Source organism: Chenopodium album, chromosome 16 (genome assembly GCF_948465745.1).
Source record: "Chenopodium album chromosome 16, dcCheAlbu1.1, whole genome shotgun sequence".
NCBI classification, from domain to species: Eukaryota; Viridiplantae; Streptophyta; class Magnoliopsida; order Caryophyllales; family Amaranthaceae; genus Chenopodium; species Chenopodium album.
This window is the reverse complement of record NC_137849.1, coordinates 29,383,351-29,400,916: the sequence shown is the minus strand read 5'-3', so window position 1 is coordinate 29,400,916 and position 17,566 is coordinate 29,383,351.

The window sequence follows — 17,566 nt, the reverse complement described above, 5'->3', positions numbered from 1 at the left end:
GAGCAGAGTCGGACCACACTATAGTAGTAGAGGATTCCGGCTCTTCGTATGAGGGTGCTTTAAAGAGGACGACTGGCGAAGGAGGCGCAACATCAACTCCCTCAGCGGTTGGTGGGACGTATAAAGTTGGCTCATCGTCGCAGCAGCCGCAGCAGTTGGGAGTGCAGCCGTAGGGTGAGGTAGGATGGACTGGCCTTACTCTCTCGATCCCGACCACTAGTGATCAGACTGCTGGCGAGGGGTTGATTCCACGGACTACACAGTTTTTTGATATGTTTGGGGTTCCTCCCCATTTGTGTCCTCCGCCATCCTAGTTGTACCTGTATATATTTTTATTTTGACTTTGTAGGACTTTGCTTATTTTGACTTGACACTCGTGTTGGACACTTTGTATATATCCTATGATTACTATGTCTATTTTATCTTTGCATTTTTTATTTTTTATTTTGTGTGCATATGAGTGTGTGAAAAATTGTGACTAATTTTTACGCAAAAATTTCCGTTATTTTTATTATTAATGGAGGATATCCGACTTTCTCCCCTAAAAAGAAATAATGAAAAATAAAATGAAATCTGATTAAAAATGAGCTTGAAGTTAATTAAACTTAAAATAATCAAATTTGGGTAAATGTTTGGATAAGATTTAAAATTAATAATTTGGATAAGGCTTTGAAAATAATCAAAACCGTACAGTCAAAGTACAGCTCCGAGTCAAATTCAGATAACATATGGTCAACAAAGCGCGTAACGCTGACGCGGAAAAAAAAAAAACCAAATCTGTCGCGGTGCGCTGGTTCTATTTCCCCGAATCCTTTCAGGATTCGGTTTGCGTCAACTCTGTTAATAAATAGCCCCCAAATCCGTCGATTTTCATACAATTCGAATTGAAAAAATAATCTCCTCTTTAATTTTTCATCATGTCTAAGAGTTTTAGCGATTTTACTCGTGAGTGGTGCCGGTCTTTGACTGCTAAAGAGAGAAAAGAGCTTAACTTTTTTCACTTCGGGGGTTTGCTTGGGATTAAAGGGGTAGATCTTGACATAGACTTTATTCATACCGCCTTAGAGTATAGGGACCCAGACACCTATTGCCTTAGACTAGGTCATGATGAAATTTGCCCTTTACCGGAAGAATTTGGTGCCATCCTTGGCTTCCCGTCTTTAAATCTTGCGGTAATTCCTAAAGTTAATGAATATTATTATAAAGATTTAGAGCGTTTTCTTAACCTTAGCGATAGGGACTTAAAAGATATAGTGCATGGGAATGTGGTTAATTAGAAAGAATTTGCACGCTTTAATTTTGATAGACCACGCTCGAAGTTAGTAGGGAATATTTCAAGCCATCCTACACTTGAGCCCCACTGTGATCATACACTTAAGCACGGTGGCGTCCAAATGGAAGGAAGCTAGAGCAAAAGAGTCGCCAACAAGTTTTAGGAACTTGTAAACCATTCACGAGTTGAAGGTTACACCCCTTAACAATCCATGAGATCGTCAACTCCAATAGGTCTGGAACCATGACTGGAAGTTCGAGGATGAAGGTACAAATCCAACCTAAAAGAGATTGAACCTACCCTAATAATAGGCCTCTACTTTATTCTTCTCGTATTCATGTGCGCTTTCTGACTAACATGCAATCATTAAGTTAACCCTAAACCAGTTTATCTATGTTGGTTGAAATGTTGGTTGAATATTAATGCACAAATAACTCTATTATTGGCGATCACTTGAATTATAATCATATTAGCCCTAAACAAGATTAATAATTATCTTATTAAGCGTGATTACAAGTACAAATTCCCTTTAAACATGCATAAAAGGCGTGATCAAGCAATAACAATAATAATACATCAAGCAACATAATAATCATCATAATTATAACAACAATAATCATAATAACAATAATTATAACAATAATCATGTTAAAGCATAATATTAATAGCAAGATCCTAGGCATGATACTAACAAGATTAATAACAAATCCTAGCATGTCACTAAGCAATAAAGATCAAATCTTTAGCCCTAACATGATACTAACATGCTATTAGGAAAGAAAACAGGAAGCATCCTAGAAATCATAATTGATATAAGCAAATCACCCTAAATATCATACTAAGGAAAGCATCCTAACATGATACTAGGAACCAAAATAACAATCTTAACATGATTTCTATATCATAAGACCAATTAAACAATTAAAGTACTTACTTGGATGCCTCGTATATCTTTCTAATAACAAAATACACACGTTAGTAACTTCAAGGAAAATATAACATCAAACAATTAAATTAAATAATTGAAATAGAGATTTGGGACCAAACCCTCAGAAATTATAACCTTTTACGTCTAGGGCGAAGGCAACTTCGAATTGGGCTAGGTGTGTCTAGATCTTGTGAATGCGGATTTTTTTTTGTGAAAAGTTGGTTTAGAAATTCTTGATGAGAGTTGATGATTGTAGATGATGATTAAAAAGGGAGGTTTAAGGACGTTATTTATAATGAAAACAGTCCGGATATGATAAAAAAGGAATTGGAGTTTGAAAAGGAATAAAACACGATGCTGTTGCCGCAATAACCTCTGTCGCCGCGCGACAGAGTGCAGCGCCGCACGACAAGCCTGTCGTCCGGCGCTGCAAGACAATTTTTGCGGATTTGTTATTATCATATCTTTTGAACCAGAAGTCCAAATAAGGCATATAATATGTCGTTGGAAAGCTCTTGAAGTCTAATTTCCAACCAAATTAGAATCAGATTAAAATATTTTTAGATAAAAAGATATGGCCGAAATAGTGGAAGGGTGTCAGTTTTGGATAGAGTTTCGTATTCCATTCATATCTTTTTCGTTATAGCTCGGAATTAATATTATAATATATCATTGGAAAGATAATTTCAAGATCTATCCAACCATATAAGATTTGGATAAAAATTATGAGGCACAAAAACAATATCTGACTGTCTTTGAACATCTTTAAATTCGAATAGAATTAGGACTTAAAAAAGGAAAGTTTTAAAAAAGAAAAGTTTTTATTCAATTTCAAACTCTTTGATTTTATCTTTTCAAAAAGGATAATTAAGATCTTTTAGAAACTTATGGAAGCTTCTAATTAAATCCTAATTAGTTTAGGAATGGGATTAAACCTTTGGACCCTCCACATGATCATTGGGCCGTAGGTAAAATTCGGTTTGTGCCCTGTTTAGTATTTTGGCCATAACTTCCTCATTATTCATCGGAATTGGGCTTATAATATATCTTTGGAAAGGTATTTTCAAACCCCATCCAAATACACTATTATTACACTTATATCATGGACCAAACTAAACTGGACTGCACGTTTTTCATAAAATAGAGTAAGAAAAGAAATATTTTTGAAAACAGAAAGAGAAATATTTTAATAAAAACATCCTCTTCACTAGACTTTCCACACTTTTACCTCGTTCGATAATCAAATGACGTGAAAGGTACTCATCACTGGGTTTGGTTTTGGGGAGACACATTTGGGTGTCTACAGAAGCCCCCACTTTGACTGAGTTTGGAGAAATGCAAGTTTCAAAAACGAAAGTCAAAGTAGCGATAGGGACGGAGAATGATTCAGAACGTTCTGCGATCCTAAATCATTCTTGTAACGCCAATACCTGCAAACTAGCATTAGTTAAAACAGATAAAAGGGTTAAGAAACGCGTATCTTGCACCGTCGAGCACACGTCTCTGGAGGTAACCGATTTGTTGTGACGATCTTCCTCAAGTTAGGGGATACCGCCTGAAGACTGCAACGCTTGTAACTGCCTCCAATTTCTGCTATGATAGTATTCTGCAAGCTAGAGAACACTATCGAAGATTGCTTGGCTTGAAACGATCTTCTACCGCCTTGTGACCATCTTCCGCAAGCTAGGGAACATGATCGAAGATAACTTCGCTTGAAATCACCTCCAGTTGTTTGTGATAACCCCCCGCAAGTTAGGGAACGTCGTCGACCAATGCTGCTACATCTCGAGCCTTTTCCTTGAATCATAGTGACGACCTTCCCAATTATAGCAAAAGTCGTCGAAGACCGCCTCATCACGAACCGCTCTTCTCAAATCTTGGTGACAACCTCCATAATCTTAGCGAATGCCGTCGAAGACCGCCCATCTTGTGCTATCTTCTCAAATCTTGGTGACAACCTCCACAATCTTAGCGAATGCCGTCGAAGACCGCGCATCTCGTGCTATCTTCTCAAATCTTGGTGACAACCTCCACAATCTTAGCGAATGCTGTCGCAGACCGCCCATCTCGTGCTATCTTCTCAGATCTTGGTGACAACCTCCACAATCTTAGCGAATGCCGTCGAAGACCGCCCATCTCGTGCTATCTTCTCAAATCTTGGTGACAACCTCCACAATCTTAGCGAATGCCGTCGAAGACCGCGCATCTCGTGCTATCTTCTCAAATCTTGGTGACAACCTCCACAATCTTAGCGAATGCTGTCGCAGACCGCCCATCTCGTGCTATCTTCTCAGATCTTGGTGACAACCTCCACAATCTTAGCGAATGCTGTCGAAGACCGCCCATCTCTTGCTATCTTCTCAAATCTTGGTGACAACCTCCACAATCTTAGTGAATGCCGTCGAAGACCGCCCCTCTCGTGCTATCTTCTAAAATCTTGGTGACAACCTCCACAATCTTAGCGAATGATGTCGAAGACCGCCCATCTCGTGCTATCTTCTCAAATCTTGGTGACAACCTCCACAATCTTAGTGAACGCCGTCGAAGATAACTTCACTTGAAGTCATCCTCAGTTGTTACGATAATGTTCCAAAGAAAATTACCGAAGACCAACGCTTATCGATCTTAAAGCTCGCTTGAACTTTGCTGTTGCAAATTTTTTTTTTTTTGCTGTAATTTCCGCGGTGCTAATACGTCGACGCATTTTTGTTGTTTGTGAACCATTATGTCGATGCCTTCTGCTACTTGTGAACCATTATGTCGGTGCCTTTGCGATGAGCCAATGTTTAGGCGCTTTAAGCTAAGTGAGACGATCTTTCATCAGGTCGATCACCTATTGTGATTGTAATCGAGCCGATTACTTAATCATGTCAAATTGCTTATAGGGGCTAATTGGCGTACCAAGGAACCCAAAATTGCTGCATAAGGTCCACATAGTCACTTATGAGGGCCATGTATCCTGTCGCCGCACCGGCGCACACCGGAAATTACTGTCGCTGTAATTTTGCTATGTCGCTGGTCGACAGATGTTGTCGCCAGGCGACATCCTTGTCGTCTGGCGCTGGAGTCGAGTCTTCCTTATTTTGCTCTTGGTGCTGCTGTTCGTTGCTCGGTTTCGCTCCGAACTTTGAACTTGGTCGTTTCCTTTCAACCAAATCCGCTCAAATCTTTTGTAAATTAAAGCTCTTTATCTCTAATTTACTGATCTATGTAACTCCTCTCATCTTGGAAGAATCTCATGTGTCATATTTGCGGTTTTTTCGAAAAAATTTGGGAATGTTCTTGCTTGCTGGGATGCACCTGCATTTATATTTTGGACTATAGGACTTTGCTTATCTTTCTTTAGGGTTGACCCAAGGCTTAGTGTTGCTTGACTCATTGACTTGACATGACTCAAGGTATAAACTTGACTTAATGATGACTCACTTCGTGTGACTCGTGTGTGCATAGTGTTGACTCATGAAGCTCGATATGTACATGACTCGAAATGCAGAAAAACAAAAATTTCCGTCATTTTTGTGGAGGGTACCGACTTTCTCCCGAAAAAGAAAGACGCAAAAAGGAAGAAGTTTTTTATGGTGCATGTTGAATGAGCTTAGTCAAACGTTGTTTGATACTATCTCTCAAGGTGCAAGGATTAACTCATCCTAGGCTATCTCAATTGTTGAATCAATGATGAAAGTATTTGGGTAACTTAGACACGGAGGCTAAGCACTTCATACTTTGTGATGCAATGATGAGTGATGAGTGATTTTTTTATGACAAAGTATGCTTCAATGTTGTGTTAAGATTTCATGACAAAGGGTTCCTAAGGGAAGGACTATTTGGTCATGTATCTGTGATGTGTGTGAAAGTGACACTAAAGCTAGGCTGCAAGGGCCAAGTGTATGGGAAAGATATTATTTCAAGAAGAGTCAAATGATGGTGACTCTTAGGCTAGGTAAGTTAATAATGTAGGGATCAAGCCCCCAAGTCTAGCTCTAAATGAATAAGGATGAGCATTGGAGATCCTTTGATATGATCATGGTGTGAGTGTGTGAATGTTAATATGAATGCATGTTTATTATGGGCGCACCCCTTTGTGAGGTTGCCTACGTATCCGTTAGGAATCAGGCCGAACGTAGCTCTAGCCGAACCTCACACAAGTATGTGTATTCCTCAAAGAGGTCTTTGAGGGTTGTAACGTGGTTAAGCTAAAGGTTATAGAAGAAAGGGATAAAGGCTCAAGACCCTAGATAAGCCCCCAAGGTGTGTAACCTTGCATTTGGATCCTTGTATTTTTATGCTTGAGTTTTCTCATTTTTGAGTTCTCTTTTATATTTTTGCTTTCTCTTTTTTTTTTTTTTTTTTTTGCTTTTGCATTTTTTATTTTGAACCCTTTTTGATAAGTGTGGGAAATCCCGATCATGCGGTCTATCATTCACTTGGCATTCATGTTTCTCAGGCATGGTACCGAGCACTCGATAAGAGACGCAATCTGAAATGTGTTCATATCAAAGATATTTTCATATCAAAGACATTGGAACACTTGCCCTTTTGTACACTTTTATTGTTTTTGCTATTTTATTTATTTTGATCTTTTGAAATCACTCAAGCTTTTTTTTTTAAAAAAAATTACATAAATTGCACACTGTCCCACCCAAGGTTAGGTAGATGTGGGTTGAAGAAAGAAAGGTCTATCGTTAGACGAGGCTCAAAGTGGTTTATCAAAAAAAGGATTGTATATTTGAAAGGGTGAAGATGATCTGATAGGCTACAAGGGGTGCCTCAAATCATTGGTATACCTTATGGTTAGTTCGACATGATAATTTTTTTTTTTTTTTTTATGAATGCAATGCAATGATCATATGAAAGAAAATAAATGCTCATTTTATTTAAATAGTGAAGGGTAGAAATCAAACTCTAAAAAATAAATCTAAGGAGGATGAAGGGTGCCTATGCTAGACTTATTGGGGATGGGTTTGAAAAAAGAAGAAGAAAGCATGAAATCTTGGTAAAAAGCTTACCTTGTGCATTTGTTTCATCATTACCCTTTTTTTGTTTGTCAATCACATGACTCAAACTCGACTCAACATGCATGAATGGGAAAAGAGTGTAATGAGGTGAATGATGTATGAAGGAAGCATGTAAGATGAAAGTGGTGCATGAATATAGGAAGTGTGAAAGAAGAAAATTGTAAGATATTTAATGTATGGAGAAGTGATGTGAAAGAATGTGGAAAGCTATAGAAATTTCTGGAATAGGACGGACCCCCAACTCAAGTGACGGAAAGGACGACTCATGCATGAACCTAAGACATGGTCATGGTGTGAAAAGAGTATGTACAAAGTTTGTGAATACTTGTGAGTGTAAGTGATATGTTCAATACTCGTCTCATGACCGTGTGACTAGACTGTGTGACTAGACTCAAACAAAGACTAAGCTAAGACTTCACGTATGTGCACTAAACTGGATAGGCTGTAGTATTTTAGTCATAACTTTTGATCTTTGACTCTGATTGGGATGAAGCCAACGCCAAATTAAAGATAATACTCGGGGCTATAGATTCAGAGGTTGTACGACTCATAACTCTTCCTAGAACTCCGGCTATGACCAAAACAAATTGACGTTTGTGCAGTATACGGGGATTAAAAATCCGGGTTGACTGAAAGGAACTATGACTCGATTTTAGACATATTTATTTGCTCAAATTAATTAATCAATTAATTAAGCAAAGTCTTTTAATCATTGGTTAGTTTATTAATCATATTCATAATTACAAGTCAAACCAAACGGTTAGTTTAATCACATGTAAGTATGCACAAGCAATTAATATACAAGTAGTCACAACATAATGCAATGAGTTTGCAACCTAACCATGGCTCTAGTTCTCTAAAGTTCGGGATATGGGTTAGTCAAAGAGGGTCCATGGTTATGAGTCCGGATGCACCGCGCGGAAGCCTTACCTTTGGAAGGGTTGGCGCGTATGGATGGGACCCTGCGAGTTAAACTCGCTTCCATGGTTTGGTGAATTCAACATTCTCGGATGTACCCTTTGTTGCTCAGAGCGTTCAATTAGTTACATGGAGCATGAATTCCCAGAGGGTTATGTCCATATGTAGAACACATATGGGTTTCAGAAAAGTGAGAAAAACTCAATTAGGAAGTAGAATCGAGCCAACAGTGCTAGAACTGGTCGAAATTAGAACTCATATTTCTGGCTCGGTATTGGAAGAACGCAGCGCCAGCCAACAGAGACTGTCGCCGCGATGTAGCCCTGTCGCCTAGCGACAGAATTGTCGCTCGGCGACAGGCTCTGTTTTCTAGACGCCAGTTCCTAAATGCCTCAGCAGTTTTCTGTGTTCGTAAAATTTTCCAGTTTTCGCAACATTATTTCGGTTCTAGTTGTGAGAGATATTCCTCAAATTTCCTACTTGTAAAAATCCTATGTTTTTGACTCATTACGGATGGTCTTTCAAATGAGAACCTTTTTTTATGCATATGACAATAATGTTAATGAAAATTACGTACATGAAATACTTAAAACTTTTCGAGTCTCATCCACTCATTTTAAATCATTGCTAAAATAAATTTCAGGAATTAAAATAGAAATCCTCCCCAGCGGAGTCGCAAAAACTGTAGGGAATATTTAAAGCCATCCTACACTTGAGCCCCACTATGATCATACACGTAAGCATGGTGGCGTCCAAAGGGAAGGAAGCTAGAGCAAAAGAGTCGCCAACAAGTTTTAGGAACTTGTAAACCGTTCACGAGGTGAATGTTACACCCCTTAACGATCCATGAGATCGTCAACTCCTATAGGTCTGGAACCATGACTGGAAGTTCGGGGATGAAGGTACAAATCCAACCTAAAAGAGATTGAACCTGCCCTAATAATAGGCCTCTACTTTATTCTTCTCGTATTCATGTGCGCTTTCTGACTAACATGCAATCATTAAGTTAACCCTAAACCAGTTTATCTATGTTGGTTGAAATGTTGGTTGAATATTAATGCACAAATAACTCTATTATTGGCGATCACTTAAATTATAATCATATTAGCCCTAAACAAGATTATTAATTATCTTATTAAGCGTGATTACAAGTACAAATTCCCTTTAAACATGCATAAAAGGCGTGATCAAGCAATAACAATAATAATACATCAAGCAACATAATAATCATCATAATTATAACAACAATAATCATAATAACAATAATTATAACAATAATCATGTTAAAGCATAATATTAATAGCAAGATCCTAGGCATGATACTAACAAGATTAATAACAAATCCTAGCATGTCACTAAGCAATAAAGATCAAATCTTTAGCCCTAACATGATACTAACATGCTATTAGGAAAGAAAACAGGAAGCATCCTAGAAATCATAATTGATATAAGCAAATCACCCTAAATATCATACTAAGGAAAGCATCCTAACATGATACTAGGAACCAAAAATAACAATCTTAACATGATTTCTATATCATAAGACCAATTAAACAATTAAAGTACTTACTTGGATGCCTTGTATCTCTTTCTAATAACAAAATACACGCGTTAGTAACTTCAAGGAAAATATAACATCAAATAATTAAATTAAATAATTGAAATAGAGATTTGGGACCAAACTCTCAGAAATTATAACCTTTCACGTCTTGTGCGAAGGCAACTGCGAATTGGGCTTGGTGTGTCTAGATCTTGTGAATGCGGAATTTTGTTTGTGAAAAGTTTGTTTAGAAAGAGAGAGAGAGTATCAAGAAATTCTTGATGAGAGATGATGATTAAAAATGGAGGTTTAAGGACGTTATTTATAATGAAAACAGTCCGGATATGATAAAAAAGGAATCGGAGTTTGAAAAGGAATAAAACACGACGTTGTCGCCGTAATAACCTCTGTTGCTGCGCGACAGAGTGCAGCGCCGCGCGACAAGCCTGTCGTCCGGCGCTGCAAGACAGTTTTTGCGAATTTTGTTTTTATCATATCTTTTGAACCAGAAGTTCAAATAAGGCATATAATATGTCGTTGGAAAGCTCTTGAAGTATAATTTTCAACTAAATTAGAATCAGATTATAATATTTTTAGATAAAAAGATATGGCCGAAATAGTGGAAGGGTGTCAGTTTTGGATAGAGTTTCGTATTCTATTCATATCTTTTTCGTTATAGCTCGGAATTAATATTATAATATATCATTGGAAAGATAATTTCAAGATCTATCCAACCATATAAGATTTGGATAAAAATTATGAGGCACGAAAACAATATCTGACTGTCTTTGAACATCTTTAAATTCGAATAGAATTAGGACTTAAAAAAGGAAAGTTTTAAAAAAGAAAAGTTTTTATTCAATTTCAAACTCTTTGATTTTATCTTTTCAAAAAGGATAATTAAGATCTTTTAGAAACTTATGGAAGCTTCTAATTAAATCCTAATTAGTTTAGGAATGAGATTAAACCTTTGGACCCTCTACATGATCGCTGGGCCGTTGGTAAAATCCGGTTTGAGCCTAGTTTAGTATTTTGGCCATAACTTCCTCATTATTCATCAGAATTGGGCTTATAATATATCGTTGGAAAATTCTTTTGAAGCCCCATCCAACTACACTATTATTAGACTCATGTCATGGACCAAAATAAACTGAACTGCACGTTTTTCATAAAATAGAGTAAGAAATGAAATATTTTTGAAAACAGAAAGAGAAATATTTTAATAAAAACATCCTCATCACTAGAATTTCCACACTTTTACCTCGTTCGGTAATCAAATGACATGAAAGGTACTCATCACTTGGTGTGGTTTGGGGAGACACATTTGGGTGTCTATAGAGTATTTTCATGTTTATAAGAGTTGAGCTTTTCTCTTTTGCATGGTTAGCCAATATCTCCTCACTAGCGGTAATATTCGTGAGGGTCAAGCAATATTAGTGTCCTTCATGGAGCAAAGTGAATCACGGAGAAATCCAATGCCATTAATTGTTAGAGAAACGATGCTTAGCTTAGATGAGCTAAAAAAAGATCCAAAAGCACCTCTTCTAGGTTCTCTAATTTTATTATAGTTAGAAAATTGATATTTTTAATGACAGAAATCAAAATATAATTTTGTATAGTAATATTGACTATTTGCATTGAATTTTTTTACAGGTATGGCTAATGGAGAGACTTGAATTAATCAGTCCTCCTGACAATATTGAAAAATATACACCAAATTGCTTTGTAAAAAGGAAAGAAACGCTTCTCCATAAAGATGGGCCATAGGGAGTGGAGTAGAATTTTTGAAACCTGCGACTTTACTATCAAGTGGGTTGTTCCTTGGTGGAAGATTGAGAAGATGGTTGGTGTCAATAGCCAACCTTTTTTCCATCTTCCTAGTTTGTCCAAGTTGACCTTTTATTACCCTTCTAGAGTGAAGAGACAATATGGTCTTGCTCAAATCATTCCCTCCGGAGATCTCCGTCACCCTTATGAATTTCTAGTATCACAAGACATAGAGAGGTTTGATGACTATTGGTATGCTAGTCCTTTGTAGGATGTTGTTACTCAAAAGGTACCTTTTTCTTTGTCTAGGGATGTGAAGCAATGGTTAATTGGTAGATCTCAAAAGGAAAAGAACAAAGCCCGGAAGTTGAGTAAGACCAATGTGAAAGACCACTTGGGTGATAGAAAAATTCCTCCCATGGAGCGCTTAAGTGAGAAAGTTGAATTCAAGACTCCTGTCATGCCTAAGAAGAATAGTACTACAAAGGGTAATGAGAAAAGGAGGACTGACTCTATAGAAAAGAAAATATGGGTCGAAAAGAAGCATGGTGTGATGGCTATTGGATAAACTATGAACTACAAGATTGTGTGTAGGTCATCTAAAGGCCCTATTGGTAAAAGAGATGGATGATGAAGAAGAAGCAGAGAAGAATTAGAAGAGGGCCAGAAAAGAGAAGACAGATTAGAGCATTGCCTTTACTATTAATTTATTAGCGAATTTTATTATTGTTTTTTAATAAGTCAATTTAAGCATTTATTTTTAATTCCATTAATAATGTAATTTTATTTTTATCAATGCAATTTTCAGCTTTTAAATTAATTTTTTTTTTGTGCATTGAATTAATTATTAAAGTAATGAAAACGACTTGAATAAATTTCGAAAATTATTCGAGTACGGAAGTTGAAAATTCTCGAAATACACCGAAATTCGCCCAGATCGACGAAAAAATACTGACGCTGGGCTTTTGAATTTGTCGCAGCGTGACTGTCGCTGTGCGCTGGATATGTCGTTGCGCGACAGATGCTGTCGTGCAGCGCTGGACTTGAATTCCGCGCACCGCTTGCTCTGCATTGACGTGCTGATGTGAGGGTGCAAGATTTGTAAAAATCTGGCCAAACGTAGCTCTCTTGAGTGTGTTACTCAAGTTATCATGGGTAGGACTTCTTTAGTTGGTCAAGGTTTGTCATGTTTGAGAATTCATTACCATCCATATCAGTTAATGTTGCGGCACCTCCTGATAGGATAGTTTTGACAATGTATGGTTCGGACCAATTAGGCCTAAATTTGCCTCTTGGGTCTAGAACATTTTTCCTTAGTGCTTTTAACACAAAGTCTCCCACTTTAATGTCTCTTGTCTTGACCTTTTTGTTAAAGTGTCTAGCCATGCGAGTTTGATATCATTGAGTATGATGTAGAGCTTCTAGTCGTTTTTTATCAAGTAGTATTAGCTCCTCATACCTTGCCCTAGTCCATTCGACTTCATCAAGTTTACTTTCCAACACAATACGCAGAGAAGGTATTTCTAGCTCTACAGGTTATACGGCATCCATTCCATAAACTAGGGAGAATGTCGTATTTCCTGTGGATGAGCGAATTAACGTGCGATAACCCTAAAGAGCGAAATGGAGTTTTTCAGGCCAATCCTTGCAATTTTTTGTCATTTTCTCGATGATAGTCTTTAAGTTCTTATTAGCTGCTTCTACCGCGCCATTTGCTTAAGGCCTATATGGGGAAGAATGATGGTGTTGAATACCATATTTCTGAAGCAATTCTTCACATTCCGCTTGGAAGTGAGTTCCATGGTCACTTATCATTTCATGTGGGACTCCATATCGACATATTATGTTCCTTTCAATAAAGAGTGATACATGTTTTGCGGTGAGTTTCGCATATGATGCTGCTTCGACACATTTTGTGAAGTAATCAATTTCCACTAAGATGTATTCATGACCTCCTATCCCAGGAGGGGTGATTTTTCCAATAATGTCTATATCCCATGTTGAGAATGGCCATGGTGATGTATAGGTGTAATGTAATGATAGAGGAACATGTTGCACGTTAGCATATATTTGGCATTTAAGGCATCTCTTTACATATTGATGGCAATCCCTATTCATGGTAGTCTAATAGTATCCTTGGCGCATTTCTTTTTGGTCTAACATTTTGCCATTCATATGAGTTCCACATACTCCTTCGTGGATTATTCCCATTGCTCTTTGAGCTTCCCTTTTACCTACACAAAGGAGAGCTTTACCTTTAGGTACCCTTTTATGAAGCTCATCATTTACGAGTACCTATTGGGAAGCCAAAAGTCTTAGAGCTCGCTTTGCTTTCTTGTTAGCATGAGGTGGATATTCACCCTTGGTAATATAATTGAGGATGTCATTATACCAAGGTTCTTCCTCTTCTTCTTGTTCCTGAACTATCTCATCCTCTTCTATAGCTTGGATGTAAGCTGGCTTATGCCTTTTCTCTATTGTTAGAGGCATTTGTTTGATTTCCTTGGGAATTCTAACCATTGAGGCTAGTCTTGCTACGACATCAGCAAATTGATTCTCCTCTCTTGGTAGATATGTGTATTCTACCTTTTCGAGTTGATCAGTATAAGAGTTTCCAAATATGTTTGATAAGGAGCTAAGCTATCACTCCTTACTTTCCATCTTTTCGAAACCTTATTGATGATTAAAGAGGAGTCTTCAAATAACCGAAGTTTCTTTACTCCTAATGCCAAAGCAGTTTCAAGGCCTACCACACATGCTTCATATTCCGCAGCATTGTTGGTAACGTCGAAATCTAGCTTTATAGAGATTGGAACGTGTTCCTCCTTAGGTGATACTAATAATACTCCAACGCCACAACCCTTTTGGTTTGAAGCTCCATCGAAGTAAAATGTCCGAGTATCATCTTCTGTAACCATTAAGTCTTTGTCTGGAAATTCATTTTCATGCATTGGCGTCGAATCTTCTATTGGGAAATTTGCTAAAAAGTCCGAGACTACTGATCCTTTGATAGCCTTTTGAGGCATAAACCTTACATCGAATTGGGCTAAGTTGACTATCCATCTTGATATTCGCCCGTTAAGTGTAGATTTCTCGAAGAGATACTTTAGTGGGTCCATTCGAGATACTACATAAACTTTATGAACGAGCATGTTGTATCTTAACTTGGTTGTGGCCCACACTAGTGCGAGGCACAATTTCTCAAGTGGTGTGTAGCGCACTTCATACTCGAGCATCTTTTTACTTAAGTAGTAGATGGCATTCTCTTTACCTTCTACTTCTTGCGCAAGCATAGCGCCCATTGTCTCTTTAGTTACTGTTTGATTTAATCGAAGAGGAATTCCCAGAAGTACTGGCGCTAATACAGGAGGGCTAGCGAGATAGGCTTTGATTTTCTCAAAGGCTCTTTGGCACTCGTCTTCCCATATTACTGGTACATTCTTTTTGAGCTTCTTGAATGTTTGTTCGCATATCGTGGTTAGCTTGGATATGAACCTACTTATATATTGCAACCGGCCAATGAATCCTCGAATTTGCTTCTCGGTCTTGGGCAGTGGCATTGACATGATTGCTTTAATCTTAGTTGGGTCTATCTCTATTCCTCTATTGCTAATGACATAGCCCAAGAGTTTCTTGAGGTGACTCCAAAAGCGCACTTAGATGGGTTTAGCCTCATATTGTATTTCTTTAACCTTTCGAAGAATTTCCTTAAGGCTACTGGATGTCCTGGACGATCTTTTGATTTCACAATCATATCATCCACATAGATTTGTACCTCTTTGTGCATCATGTCATGGAGTAAGGCAGTCGCTGCTCTTTGGTAAGTGCCCCATGGTGTTATAAATGTAGTTTTCTCCATGTCTTCTTCTACCATGAAAATCTGGTTGTACCCTGCGTATCCATCCATAAATGAGAGAAGCGCGTGATTCGCTGTATTATCTACCAAAATATCGATGTGTGGTAAAGGGAAGTCGTCCTTTGGACTTGCCTTATTTAGATCTCTGTAGTCGACACACATTCTTACCCTTCCATCTTTCTTGGGGACTGGTACGACATTTGCGACCCATTCGGGATATTTGGACACCCTTATAAAACCTGCTATTATTTGTTTTTGAACTTCTTCTTTTATTTTTAGAGCTATGCGGGTTTTCATTCGACATAACTTTTGTTTTACAGGTTTCATTCCTGGGATTAGCGGTATTGTGTGTTGAGCTATTTCTCTATTTATGCCTGGCATGTCTTTGTATGACCAAGCGAACACATCTATAAATTCCTTTAGTGAATTCATTAAATTGCTTCTTTCTTCTTTATTAAGCGTTAGACTAATTTTAACTTCTCTTTTAATGGTTGGATCTTTTGAGATGTCAACTGTTTCAGTCTCTTCAATTACCGGTGTTCTATTCTCAAGTGTTTTCATTGCCTTAATTATTTATTTGTCATTTTCATTGTTAGCTAAGAAATGCTCATCGTCTTGAGTAAGGGAATGACACGAGGAGTAAGCAGAAGAAGACATATTATTAAATTCGGAAATCATTACATCCAATAAAGATATGTGCATTGGGACTTGACTACTATCCTAGGGATGGATTTTGAAGTAGAAGGAGAAGAAAGAGATACCACTACAGAAGGTTTAGAAGACTCAACTAAGGAAGACTTGAATTTAGACTCAAACTCAAACTCAGACATAGATAAATCAGACTCGTCGAACATTGGTCCTTGTCCTATCGTTATGGAGATCCTTCTTCCACTTGGCGTAGTCACCTTTACGATATTTCTCCATCCTTGGACTAGTCCTTCTGTCGGAGTAATGAGCTTTGTAGGATCGAAGTCTTCGCTTTGCAAGACTATTTCAATAAGCGCCGAACTGTCATCGATGCGCTTAGGCTCATTTTTCTCGTAGCCAAAGTGTAATCCCATGACATTAAAGTCAAAGCATAGAGGTGCTTTCTCCTTATGGGTAGGAGTTGGTGAAAGGAATGGTGTCCTTCGAATAAGTGTATTATTCTGATAAAGGGTTCGAAATTATTAGAAAGCTAATTATTCAGTGAGGTCAAGTGATCGAAATGCCTGGGTGGAGGCCGCTTCCAATCAGTAATATTAATGTATAATTAATATTACACCTAAATCTTGACTGAACCCTTCGGGTCACACCCAAGAGACCAACGAACCGAAGCGACGAATTAATCGGAAGGAATTAATGAGTCGACCGAGTAATTAATATTTAGACGTCAGAAATTCGAGCTTGGAGCGTCAAAACCGAGCGTCGGAAGTCGAGTCGAAAATGATAAAAGACGAGACGAGAAAATTACTCTGCTAAATGGCTAGACGCCATGAGATCTGAAATGGATTCCATGTTTGAAAATCAAGTCTGGGACTTGGTTGACTTACCCAAAGGTTACACACCTATCGGATGTAAGTGGATTTTCAAGTTGAAAATCGATAAAGATGGAAATGTATTCATTTACGAAGCTAGATTGGTTGCAAAAGGTTACAGGAAAGTTCACGGTATTGATTACGATGAAACCTCTTCTCGAGTCGCAATGCTTAAATTCGTTCGGATCCTACTAGCGATTGCTGCATATTACAACTATGAAATATGGCAGATGGATGTCAAAACCGCCTTCCTCAATGGTATTCTGGAAGAAACTGTGTATATGACACAACCTGAAGGTTTTGTTGACCAAAACAATGCTGGGAATGTTTGTAAGCTTAAAAAGTCCATTTATGGGCTAAAGCAAGCTAGCAGGAGTTGGAATCTGCAATTCGATGAAGCCATCAGTAAGTTTGGTTTTATCAAGAATCCAGATGAATCTTATGTTTACAAGAAGGTTAGTGGGAGTGACATCGCCTTCCTAGTCTTATATGTCGATGACATATTGCTCATTGGGAATATCATTCCGTTGTTAGAGTCTGTAAAGGCCTGGCTCGGAAAGTGTTTCTCAGTGAAAGACTTGGGATAGGCTCAGTACATACTAGGCATCAAGATCTATAGGGATAGATCAAAAAGGTTGATCGGATTAAGCCAAAGTACTTATATTGATAAGGTACTGGCTCAATTCGGCATGGAGGAGGCCAAGAGAGGTCACCTGCCCATGTCACATGGCATAACCCTAAGCAAGAAGCAA